Here is a 15105-nt window from a genome sequence, read left to right on the forward strand (position 1 = left end):
ATTTTATAATTTTGAGATTTTTTCAATGTTGACAATTTTGGAATGCTTTTTAAAGGAAAACATGTTCAGTTCTTCATAACATTTTTACTTTTTCTATAATAAAATAAATTTTACAATTTTTTTTAAATAATACTACAAATATAATATTTTAAATTAATGGAATCCCACTAAGGGGCTTCCAGGAATTACTGGGCATAGTCTCACCCATTAATGAAAAACTCTAAAAATAATCTAAGAGTGGTCTTTTTCAGAAATGGTATTTTTTTTAAATTATATTTTATCCAAAAATATATAAAAAAATGTGTAAAAGTGCTAAAGAGAACCGAAGATATTTGACTTAAAAAAATTCCTTAGCAAAACTTTACCCTCTAATAAATATCTAAAATATACTTCTATTCAATTTTGTTGTAGTTTCCTTCTTATTACACTCAAGCTTACAAATAAATCAATTTTCACAAAAATTCAAGATTATATGCAAAACTATCTATGTCTCTTTTTATGAATACTTTTTAGGAAGGATGCTCCTTTCATCACCAAATGCAGTTTCGTGAGTAGATAATAGCACCGGAAGCCAAATCAGATGAATTCGGCAAATGTAACTGTTCAAACTCACGAACTCACGAATGGAAGGAGAGTCCAATATCTTGTCTCCTAAAAGACAAGCAAAAAAGAACGTCTATAGCGAGTGAACGAACATACAATGGAATTGCACAAAATTTTTTTCCACAAGATTCGAAAACATCTCATTTCATGATAAAGCGACAGATTCAACATAGTAGTGAGCTAAGAACCTGTAATCCTGGTTTTTTGTGAGACATTTTTCGAAAATTACCACTTGGAGGCATCCCTTTTCCGTTGATGGAAGACAAAAAGGAAAATTCGCTGAAAATGTGATTGAAAAATATTATATTTTAACGGTTGGCTTACTTGTTATACAAGTATAATTATAAGTATAATTGGCGCGTACACCCTTTTTGGGTGTTTGGCTGAGCTCCTCCTCCAATTTGTGGTGTGCATCTTGATGTTGTTCCACAAATGGTGGGACCTACAGTTTCAAGCCTACTCCGAACGGCAGATATTTTTATGAGGAGCTTTTTCATGGCAGAAATACACTCGGAGGTTTGCCATTGCCTGCCGAGGAGCGACCACTATTAGAATATTGTTTTTCTTAATTTTGGTGTTTCACCGAGATTCGAACCTAGGTTCTCTCTGTGTGAATTCCGAATGGTAGTCACGCACCAACCCATTCGGCTACGGCGGCCGTCGACTTTAGAGACTAGAATAACGGCAAATTGCATTTGAAACTCGGGCGTCAAAGTGTCGTGTTATAAAAACAACATTTTGGAGGCTTTGAGGTAGAAAAAAATTTTTTTTTTCTATTTTTGTTTTGTTTCAATCCAGACATTCGGCTGTATCTCTCTCCATATCCAAAAAATCGTTGCTGCTTTTCCCATTGTTTTTATAAAATGTTTTATATGTTAAGACTTCCACCAAAATATTTCGAAAATATATTAAGGTTTACCTGAGCTGCACCGATTTGAAACCACCTCGAAAAATCTCATTTATATTATTAAAAATTATTTTTAATTAAAATTTAATTATTAAAAATATATTTTTATGCAGTCCTTATAAGTTTAACACTTCTATCGTGCGGGTCTTATCTGCTATCAGAAGTCTTAAAATAAAATAAATTTTATACTACCGGTGGAAAAATTGTTGAGCGAAGCACCCTAATATAAAGGGTTTTCCAATAACAGGTGATATTTTGAATAAAAAGTGCTATTTCGAGAGATGATTAATTTGGATGGTATTGATCCGGACAACGTTTATTTTCAACAAGACGGAGCTACGTGCCACCCAAGCAACGAAACCATTGATCTTTTACGGGAAAAGCTTCCGAACCGTGTTATCTCTCGAAGGTGATCACAATTTGCCACCGAGATCTTGTGATTTAACACCTTGTGACTCTTTTCTTTGGGGCCACGTGAAAGAGCAGGTCTACGCCAACAGCCCAGGGTCGATTCAAGACCTCAAAGATGGAATTCGTGAGGCTATAGAGGACACAGGGCAGCCACTTTGCCATTCGGTTATGGAAAATTTCATGAAAAGAATATTGCCCTGTAAGCGTGGTCGTGGTGGTCATTTGCCTGATGTTACTTTCCACTATTAACGGCACACCTTCGTCTTTATAATGAAATAAACATCCGATCGATTATATTAAAAAATAGCATTTTTCTTTGAATATCAAAATAAGACCTGTTATTGGAAAACCCTTTATATACCTATACGTAGATATAGCATAGCCTAAAATAATATAAACATTAGAGTTAAAAAATACAGTGGTCGGTGAGCTAAAGGCAATAAAAAACCCCGATTACAAAGGTTGACTTTCACATTTAGCGCCCAATGATGAAAACAGTAAAATAATAATAAATTTGTCTTCATGTTTTTTTACAATATTCTCCTTGGAAGTCAATACACTTCTGCATTCTTCTGCAAATTTTCAAAGCGCTTTTTCCACTCAGAAGTGCATACCTCCAAAACGAGCTGTTTAAATGTTTCAGATACTTCTTCAAACTTTGAAAAGCGTTGAGCTCGTATTTTATTTGTAATGTTCTGGAACAAAAAGAAATTATTAGGTGCCAAATGAGGACCATAAGGCGGATGAGCCATTAATTCGATATTTTAAGTGCTCAAAAACTCTGTTGTCTCAGCCGATGGATGAGAGTTCGCATTGTCTTGTTGAAGGATTGTTCTCCGAAAACTTATCTTAGAACACCCATATTATCGATTTCTGTGTTATTTCCAGCTCATATGCACAGAGACTCCTCGTCCCCTGTTGTAATGCTTCGAACCACAGCGACTGAATTTCTTCAACATTTCTTTATACCAATCGACACGAATATTGAATGTATGCTGGTCACAATAATACCCAAGAATATTCTTTATCTCGTGAGATGTCACATAACAATCTCTCGTTATCAATTGACACAGTGCATCGATTGTTCCTGGCTCAACTAGTTTTTGACGGTCTTCACGAAATTTATTCTGCAACAGATGCTCTTGGATTATGTTGTGCCAACGATTCCCAATGGCTAAGTGTGATACCTCAATGCCAAAAGTCGAAATAAATCGTAATCGTCGCATCATCGCTCCAAAATTTTCACGAGTTAATTCCATCTTTTGGGCGTAATGAATTTTTCAACTTACTGAAAGAAGAACAAACAAACTTCGTAAGTGAAAACATTGCTTGCAAGTGTATGTTTAAAAATACTAAACTTCTCGAAAAAAACATCGAATTGTCGAGAGTCTACCAAGGATGATGAGCGTAGTAGCTGATAAAAACATCAATAAAGTGAAGGAAAAGTTGATCAATTACCGGAAATGGCTTTATAGATCCGTTAAGGATATTGTAGTTATTGATTTGGGATAGCGCAGTGTTGCTGCAAAGTTGATCCTAATGACCTGAAATTCATGCAATCAAAGGACCTCTTAAGTATCGCCAAAGAGATGATTTACAAGGCTGAATCCGACTCAACATTCATCAAACGCATCATTACTGAAGACGAGACGTGAGTTTATGAATACGACACGCAACCCAGATATCAGGTGAGGGAGTGGAAAGCTCCGAATGAACCAAGTCTATTAAAACCGTGTCGTTTTCAGTCAAAAAAGGAAGGATGCTCACGATTTGCATAGATTACAACGGCTTTGTACAATTTTCGCAAGAAATAATTTTTTAATAATTTTAATTTTAATAATTTTTGGCAGTTAACTGGAACTATTATTTGGGCGTTGTAAGACGTTTACGCTAAGCAATTCGCCAAAAAATAAAGGATTTGTGAGAAAACATCTTGCAACCTCTTAACGCATCGTCGCACAGTGGCATAATTATAAGTGAATTTTTGACCAAGAACGAAGCGAATACCTTCCAACAGCCATCGAATTCATCTGATATGACGACCTGCAATTATTTTTTGTTTGATCGTGCCAAAAAAACCACTACAGGGAACGCGTTTTAACAGCCGAAAGAAAGTATTGGAAAAATCGAAGACAGTTCTGATGGCTATACCCAAAATAGAGTCCCAGAAATGTTTCGAGTGCTGGATCAAACGCTGGAATAAATGCGTTGCAGTTGATGGGGAGTGCTCTGAAAGCGATAATATCTCTTTTGAGGAATAAACTTGTATTTTGGCACCCTTTAGATATGCGATAAATAAAATAAGAATGCGCCACGCTATTCAGATTTCACTACTGAAAGCTGCTAGAGGTGCAAAATTATATTTTTTTTTTGTTCACTTGTCTCGGGAGCCTAGGGCCTCGACAAAACTCTTCTATCGTGCACGGTTCTGTGCTGTTGTTTTTGCAGATGTCGGCAACTGCTAGCTAGCGCAACATCGACGTTCGCCAAGTGTTTTTTTGGTCGACCCTTGCGGACTTCAGTCCAGTGCCATTCCCGTGATGCTATCTGGTGGTTTTCTCAATATATGACCTATCCATCACCACTTTCTGCATTTTATTTGCCTAAGGATGGGTTCCTCATTCATCAATCTCCAAAAATTATAATATGCTAGCACATTATTAGTGTGTTGAGCAAAAAATTCCACTTCAAAATAAAATTCTCCACTAATCGATTACATTAATACCTATATTTTTTATCAAATAAAACCAAGTAATAGTACCAAAATAATTAAAGCAATTTTTTTTAAACAGAACCAACTAATTCGTACGTATGTTGAGTGCTCCAATTCTAAAGAGTTGGCGTGAATTCGCATTTTTATTTTTCCTTTTCATATCCGCTCACGCCTGCCTTGAAAGGATTATAAAGCACTGAAAATGTTTAATCATCATAAAATTCGCAGTTATGTTTTCGTGAAGTGAAAACAAGCAGATGGGGCAAAAAAACCAAAAAAACGTATCGAATATAATCCAATTAGTTGCAACAACTTTTGGAAGTTTTAATATGTATGTATGTAGCTGGATTGAGGTGTTGGCAGGCAAAAGCGCCCTATAGGGGGAACAGGCATACATTTACACAAATGCTCATGCATGTAAAACACGTAAATAACAACAAAACTTAGCTTTGGTGCGAGCAAACATTTGGTCATTAAATTATATAATCGCTTACTGCTAAACAATGGTGATAAACATTCGCCTTCAAGCCTTTAGCACAAACACACTGATACGCATGCACAAATGTTTGTATGTATGTGCATATAAAAACATGCAAGCATGGCTCGGTACCGGTATAAATGTTTATTGCTATGTGCAAAGTATGATTGTTTCAACACTCCACAATTAAATGAATCAAACGTATAATTTTCACTCCCCTAAAACTGTCAAATTAGCATTAATTTTGTTGTAATTGATTACATGGTTGCATTGCCATCAGACAAAGTCTTATCCTGGCCTGTTTGTTTTGATGATAGATCATTCATCTTCCCAGCTGTGGTATGAGTATACTCGTATGTATATTAGGTGAAGTGAAATGTTTTGAATATTTTTCGCTAGATGGCTTTAGTGAGCTGTTTAAATATATTTTTTGAAAATATTGTTTTGTAGTGAAGCCAGTTATGGACCCAACATTGTAATAGCGAAGTAAAAACAGAGCTATTTTTCAGTACCACTACGACCAAGATGAAAGGTCGGAGCAGACAAACAAAGAATTTATTTTATTTAATCAGCTACACCAAAAAAGCAAACTGCGTTTAAAAGGGTTCGAAACTCACCTACAAAGGTCTCAACGTCGACTGCCAGTAGCAAAAAAATTAAAGCAACATCAACCCTGAGTCAAAGCAAACTGCCAAATTACTGGCTGAGTGGAACTTCTTCTGCAAACAAATTTGCAGTTTTAAATGTGGATGATGAAGAAGAATCTGCTCAAACTGCAAACAGTGGGCAAATTAAAGATCCACCATCACAAAATATAAATGCAAATAAAGATGTAAAAGAAAAAAATAATAAGCCTCCGCCAATATATGTTCAAGGTGTAGAATGTATAAAAACATTAAAGAGTGCTTTAAATGAAGTTGCAAATAACAGCTTCACTCTAAAAATTTTAGCAAATAACGAAGTTCGCATTCAAGCAGAAAATTTGCAAATATATAACCAATTGCACCATATGTTAAAAGAAAAAGGAACGAAACTGTATACATTTAGACCAAAAAGTGAAAGAGGATTTAAAGTAGTCTTACGTAATATGCACCACTCTACAGACCAAGAAGAAATTAAAAAAGAACTAAGCGAACATGGCCACAAAGTACTTAACATTACTAATATAATACAAAGAACAACAAAAAAACCACTATCACTTTTTTTCATCGAACTACAAGCAAGTTATAACAACAAAGACATTTACAATATAAACAAGTTAATGAACTGCATAGTCTCCTTTGAGGCACCTCACCATAAGCGCACCATTTCACAGTGCACGAAATGCCAGAAATACGGTCATACAAAAAATTATTGTACAAGAGATCCAGTATGCGTGAAATGCGCTGGTAGACATCTATCAATAGAATGCAATAACCAAATAAAAGAAGTTAAATGCGCCTTATGTGGAGGTAACCATACCGCCAACTACAAAGGATGCGAAATTTATAAGGCACTTAAAGTCCAAAGATTTCCACCTCTGCGAAATAAAGAACCAACATCAAATACAAATAAAAATAATACGCCAATAACAACAGCCGTAACAAACATAATTCCCGGAGTCAGCTATGCTGATGTTGCATCTTCTTCAAGAGAACATAAAGCAGAGCAGGAGCTGACTAACAAATCTGAAAAAAACAATGATATCGAAGAGCTTAAAGACATGGTAAAATCCCTAGTCAACCAGATGACAAATATGATGAATATAATTACAATGCTTTTAAAGAATATGAATGGACAAAAGTGAAAAAATTAAAATTCTAATTTGGAATGCAAATGGACTAATACAGCACTATTTAGAACTAAAACAATTCTTAGCTGACAAAGAAATTGACATAGCATTGATTGCAGAAACACATTTTACTGACAAAAGTTTTCTGAAATTTCCTAATTATAAAATGTATGTGACAAACCATCCTGATGGAAGAGCCCATGGAGGGACAGCTATAATTATTAAATCAAGCATAACTCACATAGAACAACTCCAATATTCGACGCCTCATCTTCAATCCACGACATTGCAAATATATGACAAAAATGGACCAGTATCTATTTCCTCCATTTACTGTCCACCTAGACATATAATAAACTCGGATGAATATGACAAATACATAAGAACGCTTAACAATAGATTTATTGCAGCTGGAGATCTCAATGCAAAACACATCGACTGGGGCTCAAGACTCACCAACAAAAAGGGCCGTATTCTAATTAACGCAATTAACAAAAACAATTGCAGATTTATAAGTACCGGAGAACCTACCTATTGGCCAACTGACGTAAAGAAAATTCCAGACTTGATCGATTTCTGCATAACCAAAAACATAAGCCATAACCAATTGACAATTGAGTCGTGCTATGAACTTTCTTCTGACCACTCGCCGATATTACTTGAATATGTAAGTTATATAAAATCTATAGATACATCTTTTCGCGTATTTAATGACAGAACCAACTGGGAAAAATTCCGCCACCATATTGACGATCAACTTATACCAAATGTGATATTAAAAACGCAACTTGACATTGAACGTGCCATTATCCATTTCAATGACGTAGTACTAGAAGCAGGGATCAGATCGGCACCAAAGCAAGCTAATAGAACAAATTCAGCAGCAACTGACATTTCTATGAAGAAGCAAATTATTGAAAAACGAAAGTTAAGAAAAAGATGGCAAAAACCCAGATCACCTGACGACAAGAGAAAACTAAACTTAGCCACAAAAATTCTTAAGGATACTTTAAACAAAAGAAATAACAAAGAAATCGAAAACTATTTGAAGAACCTGACTCCCAACAAAGATACAAACTACTCTCTTTGGAAATGTACCAAAACATTAAAAACACAAATAAAACATCAACCACCACTAAAGAAAGATGACAATTCATGGGCCGTTACAAAAGAGGAAAAAGCGAAAACTTTAGCAAAATACTTTGAAGAGGTTCTATCAAATGACGAAGAAAAGAAAATTGACAACCAAAACAACTACCATTATGACTTTACAAAAATAAAAAGGACGAATACACACGAAATAATAGCTTGCATCAAAAAAGGACTAAAACATAAAAAAGCACCCGGATATGACTTGATAACAGGAAAAGCATTAGTGGAGCTACCAACCAAAGCATATATATTTTTGCGAAACGTTTTCAATGCCATGTTTCGCTTGCAATATTTTCCGAAACTCTGGAAAGTGGCAGAGATTATTGCATTGCCAAAACCGGGTAAAGATCCAACTACCGTATCATCTTATAGACCAATAAGCTTACTACCGACAATATCTAAAATTGCTGAAAAATTACTGCATGACCGACTAACCCAATTTCTGGAGAAAAAACGTATAATACCGGATCATCAATTTGGATTTAGAAAAAAACATTCGACTATCCAACAGATCCACAGAATTACAAATAAAATCCAATCAGACTTTGAAAACAATCGTTATTGTGCGGCAGTATTCTTAGACGTAGCTAAAGCGTTTGACAAAGTGTGGCACAGAGGCTTACTCCACAAAATAAAAATAATGATTCCTTTTGACTACTATCTTATCATAAAAAGCTACCTAACTAATCGAAGTTTCTATATTAAATATGACAATCAATGTTCAGATATTCATCAAATAACTGCTGGAGTTCCGCAAGGAAGCGTTCTTGGACCTCTACTATATGTTTTATTCACCGCAGACATACCACCTCCTGACGAAACTAATTCATCAATTGCTACGTTCGCAGACGATACAATACTACTGGCATCGGATAAAAGCTTAACTATCGCTACTGAAAAACTGCAGCGATACACAAACGCCGTTAAAGAATGGTTCGATAATTGGTGCCTAAAAATAAATGAAGACAAAACCGTACAGGTTATATTTACTACCAAAACAAAATTTACTGCAGTTCCAATAAAAATAAATGGCAAAGCAATTACAATTAAACCAACTACGAAATACCTTGGAATACATTTGGACTCGAAACTAAATTGGAATCACCACATAAAGCAAAAGGTCAAACAAATAAAAGAAAAGCTTCGACAACTTCATTGGTTAGTCAGCACAAAATCCAGACTTACTATACAGGACAAGCTATTATTGTACAAAGCCATGATTAAACCAATCTGGCTATATGGACTACAGGTATGGGGAACGGCTAAAAAGTCACACCTAGTAAAAATTCAACGACAGCAATCGAAGATTCTTCGAATTTTGACTATGTCTGACAGGCACACGAAAAATGATGACATCCACAGGACTTTTAATATAGCAACAGTAGACGAAGAGACCAAAAAAATAGCAAGAAGCCACTTTGAAAAAATACAGGGACACAATAATGCAGAAATCAACAAACTTCTGGAAAGGGAAAAAAACACTGAAAGACGCTTAAAGAGAACTCGACCAAGCGACTTAATGAATGCTAGAAAATAATAAATGTGCAAAGGGCTTAAATTGCTGTTAAATTGTTGTAAAATTTGTATTATGTAGAGTAAAACTTGTATTGAATATTATTTAATTGTATTTAATTGTAAATAGTATTAATTCGTTTATTTTAATTTTTATCGCTTTGGCACTGGTCATTAAGCGATGTATGTAAATCCTGGCCAAATTGTTAAACAACGTACTTAATGTCAATGGACAGATGTATAAAATAAAGGGGATAAAACAAAAAAAAAAAAAAAAAAAAAAAAATTTTATTTTTGGACCCAATGCAGTGTCAAAAGCGACAGCAATGCGGCGATTCCTACGAATCCATTCTAGGAGGCCAATCGTCGAAAATGTTGGATAATCGAGTCAGACCATGCTCGCATTATCCTGAAGATAAGCCAGAAAACCGTTTGAAACCATTTACTTAAGGGGTTACATGGGTTTCGTGGGCTCAAAACATCGGTTTTTTTTTAGCTTGTTAATTACTGCAACATCTCAAGAATATTATCCTAAGTTTTCAAGTCGATCCGAATGAAACGTTTCGGAGATACAGCCTTTGGAAGGTGTGCGCTCCAAGCTACTTGTATTGTTACTCAAAACTTTAAACGCGTTTTTCTTGTTGTCAAATTTTTTCGAAAACTACTCAACCGATCTTAATAAAATTTTACACAGGTGTTCGAGACACAATTTACTCGTGCGTGGACAAAGGATTTGTTTTTTCAATTACAACTATTTAAAAAAAGTAAAATGTCAAGCAAATTTTACCGAAATTTTCATTTTTTTTTTGGAAAAATGTCTGCCAAAACTCCAGTTTTTACTTTTTTCTTTCCTTCGTTCAAGCACGAGTTTATGGTCTTAACTAAAACACTTGTTTTTATTTTTTCGTTTTTGATGATCCTGTCAGGAGTTATGCTGACAACGCGGACGCACCTTTTTTTCGAGAGGTCAACGGAAATGACGTCACAATGGAGGAGTTTCAATTTTTTTTTTTTGAAAACTTCAGAAATTATTCTTTAAATAGGTATCTATTATAAGGCAGAAAAAAGTTCGAATTAAGTAAATAATTTTTTACATAGAAAAAAAATATATTAAAAATAGGCCTTTTTTTACCCGACGAAACCCATGTAACCCCTTAATGCTAGTTATAACTATATTTATTACTTCCATTGTCAAAATAAAGCGAACAAATGTTGAGAACTTTTTACTTCACCTAATATTTATGTTTGCTAGCTCTTGGAGAAGATATACTCGGATATTTTTTATTACAAATGACATTTGTATGTGTGTGTGTTTTAGAGTTGCTTCAATAACATCGTTTATCTTTACACTTTTTTTATTCGTAATAAAAAATGTAATTAGTGGCGCATTGCTGTCATCCTGTTTTTAAAATTCGGAGAATGCTTTAAATGAATCGACTCACTGTGATATCGACCAAGGTTCATACAATACTCGTACATTTAAACACATTTTAGTCTCTAAGTTTATTTCTCATCCAAATTTTAGGAAATTTTTCTCGACATTTTTTTGTTTTTTGTAGTTTGCAAACTACTGTTTTTACTAAGTTTTAACGCATTTAGGAAAGGTAAGAATACCAGTACTGGTATTTAAAATCTTGTGAATCGGCTCTGCGTTAGCAAAATCGAAAAAGGGCTGGAAACAAGAGAGTACACTCTTGGTGTGTTTGTGGACATTGAAGGAGCTTTCGACAATGCTCACTTTGACTCTATGTGCTCTTCTATCAGAAGTCATAGAGTGGAAGAAATCATTGTCAGATGGATCCACTCTATGCTATCCCAAAGACTGCTTACCATGGATAGAGAAAGCGATGAAGGAGTCAGGGTTGAGGTTAAGAAGTGTTGTCCACAAGGCGGTGTACTCTCTCCCCTACTTTGGTGCTTCGTGGTGGACCCTCTTCTTAATGATCTGCAGGAAATTGGACACATCCAAGCCTACGCAGACGATGTGTACGTATTAATCTCAGGACGATCACTTGAAGATATATGCAATAAAATGCAGGTAGCTCTAAATAAGATTGAGTATTGGTGCGAATTGCATGGTCTTTCGGTGAATCCTACAAAAAGTACCTTAGTGCTTTTCACTAGGAAACGCAACTGTCTTCTGAGGCTAAATATTTAGGAGTAATCCTAAATAGTAAACTTGCCTGGAAGAAGCACGTCGAGCAGAAGGTCTCTCGAACACTTAAAGTCTTCCGGTAGTGTAAGAGAACCTTTGGCAAGACATGGGGTCTAAGACCAGCGATAGTGCACTGGCTTTACATCACCCTGATTAGACCCATTATTACATACGCCTCTGTTGTATGGTGAAAAGCCATAATGGCTAATTCCAGCGTAAAACCCCTAAACAGGCTACAGAGAAGTATGTGCTTGGGTATCACAGGTGCCATGAGTACGACATCTGGTGATGCCCTTAATGCCATTCTGAACTTGCAACCTCTAGATTTTCAAATTCGAAAGGAAGCAATGAAGGCGGCGTACAGGCTCAAGTTAAACGGAGTCTGGGAAAATGAAGTAAGCACTGGCCACTGTCAGATATACCACCAGTTGTCGGAGCGGTGCACATTATTCTCGATGCCGGTGGACAATCGGGTGCCTGTCGTTAGCTTCGGTAGAAAGTATGACGTTTTGATCCCTCAACACACTTTCTACACCGAGGAATCAAAAATAGCGACATTTCTCCTAAAACTCAGCAGGAAGGACCTCTGAGTACTGGTGGGTGTAATAACAGGGCACAACGTCTGTGGTCAGCATTTGGCTACCATGGGGGTCGTGGACAGCCCGATATGCCTATTCTGTCTTGAGAATGACGACACTGCAGAGCATTTTCTCTGTAGCTGTCCTGCGTTTTCCAGAATCAGACTTAGGATATTGGGTTGCGATACACTGAGTATGGACAAAGTTCTTACTCTTCCTCTTCCGGATCTCTTCAAATTCATCAATGAATCCAAGAGATTTGCAGATAAGTGACCTCAAACTAATTTATCCGTTTTTACTATCCACCTTTTATCTTTCCTATCTCTATTCTTTCTACTGATATCTATCCGGGTGTAGTACAATGGTCTACTGACTGAGTGCTTGGACTTGTACAGCCCCCATAAATCTAATCTAATCTAATCTACTGGTAGGTTATGCAATGTTGAGATAGATGTATGTTAAAGTACCGTTACTTTGCTTCAAAAAGTAGTATTGATATCATGTAAGTTTAAGCTTTGAGCATCTATAAGTATTTTGTATGGAAGAAAAGACGAGACCTAAAGGGGAAAATTGTCAAAAATCAACGGCATTTTGTAGCTACTTGAAACTTGCCCTTTGTTAAAATAGAAACCAATGGGCTATAGAGGTACATACACAGAAAAATTCTAAAAATTCTTGGTTAAAATATTGAAAGTTTTGATACAATTTTTAAAAATTGTGAAAACAATTCACAGTGTTTAAAACTTTTCATATATGGTTTTTATTATGTTGCAACAGGGTGTATATGAGAGAAAGTCGTTTTGGTACGAAGCAATAGCAAGTTCGGGCAAGTATTAACCGAGTTTTTTTTTCGATTCTATCAAATTTTTTTTACTGTCAAAATTTTTTCAGATATCTCAATTTATTATATTATATATTATAGCATATTTAGAAAAGTGTCCCATCAGTATGGAAAGAGGTAAAAGTGGTCTTTATCCCTAAAGCGGGAAAAAGTTCACACACTACACCCAAGGATTTCAGGGGCCCTCAGAACCACACCTGTACTAAATATTATGCTTAACATTTTACCAATAGAGCAGTACGGTAAGCAAACAGCAGCCAAAGCAACTCTCAGACTAAGAGAAATCGGCCTACTCAGAACGTACCAAAGAGGGCACTCCTCAATTTTAGAACAATTCCCCTGCATTCCCAGCACAACGGACTTCTATAGGACCAAGGACATCAATTTCGATAAATCCTTTGTCACAGTATTTCCTTCCAAAGAGGAATGGGATAACGGGCTCATTGTTAAGATAAATGACTTAAACATCTACACAGTTGGCTCAGAACTGGACAACCAAGTAGGTGGGGGGTCTACTCCGACAAACTCGGAGTATGCCAATCATTTCGCTTACCTGATCATTGCAGTGTATTTCAGGCGGAAGTCACTGCCATAAAAGAGGGACTTAAAGAAATAAAAACGAGAGTATTAACCGCAAATGAAGTCTTCATTTACTCGGACAGTCAAGCAGCAATAGCAAAAAAAAAGCGCTGGAATCAAAAACACACTCATCAAAAACAGTTCTAGAATGTTTTAAACTACTAGATGACGTATCTAAGTGCTACAAAGTGCACCTTATCTGGGTACCAGGCCACAGGAACATCGCAGGAAACTGCAATGTAGATGAACTTGCAAGAACCGGTACAAAGCTCGATCTCGAACCGGACAAGGCGCTGGTACCCATGCCCATAGCCACTTGTAAATTACTTATAGACAGGGAAACCATCAAAAAGGTAAATATGTACAATCTGGCAAAACCTCACAACATGCGAACTAAGCAGACAGACATGGCCGAACTGGAACAGCGGTCGATCGAAGATCTTGCTAAGATTCAACAGAGAATCTATAAGAAAAATGATAGGTGTTTTAACTGGTCATTGTTTAATAGGCAGCCACGCTAGAAGGTTAGGACTCCCTTACTTCGATTTCTGTAGAAGCTGTCTTAATACAGAAGAAGAGGAAACAGTCAGACACCTTTTATGTGAGTGTGAAAGCCTAGCTATGAGAAGGCTGCGCACTCTCGATACAGCATTTCTAACCGATGTAGCGGGCATAGCCCATCTAAAACTAACGAAGCTCTGCTCGTTTATTAAAGCAACCGGATGGTTTGAAAAGGAACACGTAGAGTAAGGATAAGCTCCAGTGGTATCACAATGGACTTGCCGAAGGTCTAAGTGTGTCTTACGACAACCACCCTACCTACCTAGCATATTTTAGCATAATCGTATTATACTTTTACTATTTGAAAATGTTAAAAAAACGTCATAACTTGGAGATTTAGATAACGCTGAAGATTTTGGTATAGAGCTTTTTTAAAGTGAAATTCTTTTATGACTTTATTTTTTAAATATTTTAGCAAAAAATTTTTGTGAAAAAAAAAAAATTTGGGAAAAAAATTTGTGAGAAAAAAAATTTGTGAAAAAAAAAATTTTCGGAAAAAAGTATGGGGAATTTTTTTTTTTGATAAAAATTGTTGCGAAAAATTATTTTTAATCATATTAATCAGATTTGTTTCTTATTTCTTGGTTGACAGAGAACACTTCTTCTTCTTCTTAATTGGCGCTATAACCGCTTACGGCCGAGTTTAACAAAGCGCACCAGTCGTTTCTTTCTCGTGCTAACCAGCGCCAATTGGACACACCAAGTGAAGCCAAGTCCTTCTCCACCTGATCTTTCCAACGCAGAGGAGGCCGCCCTCTTCTTCTGCTACCACCAGCTGGTACCGCATCGAATACTTTCAGAGCCGGAGCGTTTGTATCCATTCGGACAACATGACCCAGCCAGC

This window comes from Anastrepha obliqua, chromosome 4 (genome assembly GCF_027943255.1).
Source record: "Anastrepha obliqua isolate idAnaObli1 chromosome 4, idAnaObli1_1.0, whole genome shotgun sequence".
Taxonomy (NCBI): Eukaryota; Metazoa; Arthropoda; class Insecta; order Diptera; family Tephritidae; genus Anastrepha; species Anastrepha obliqua.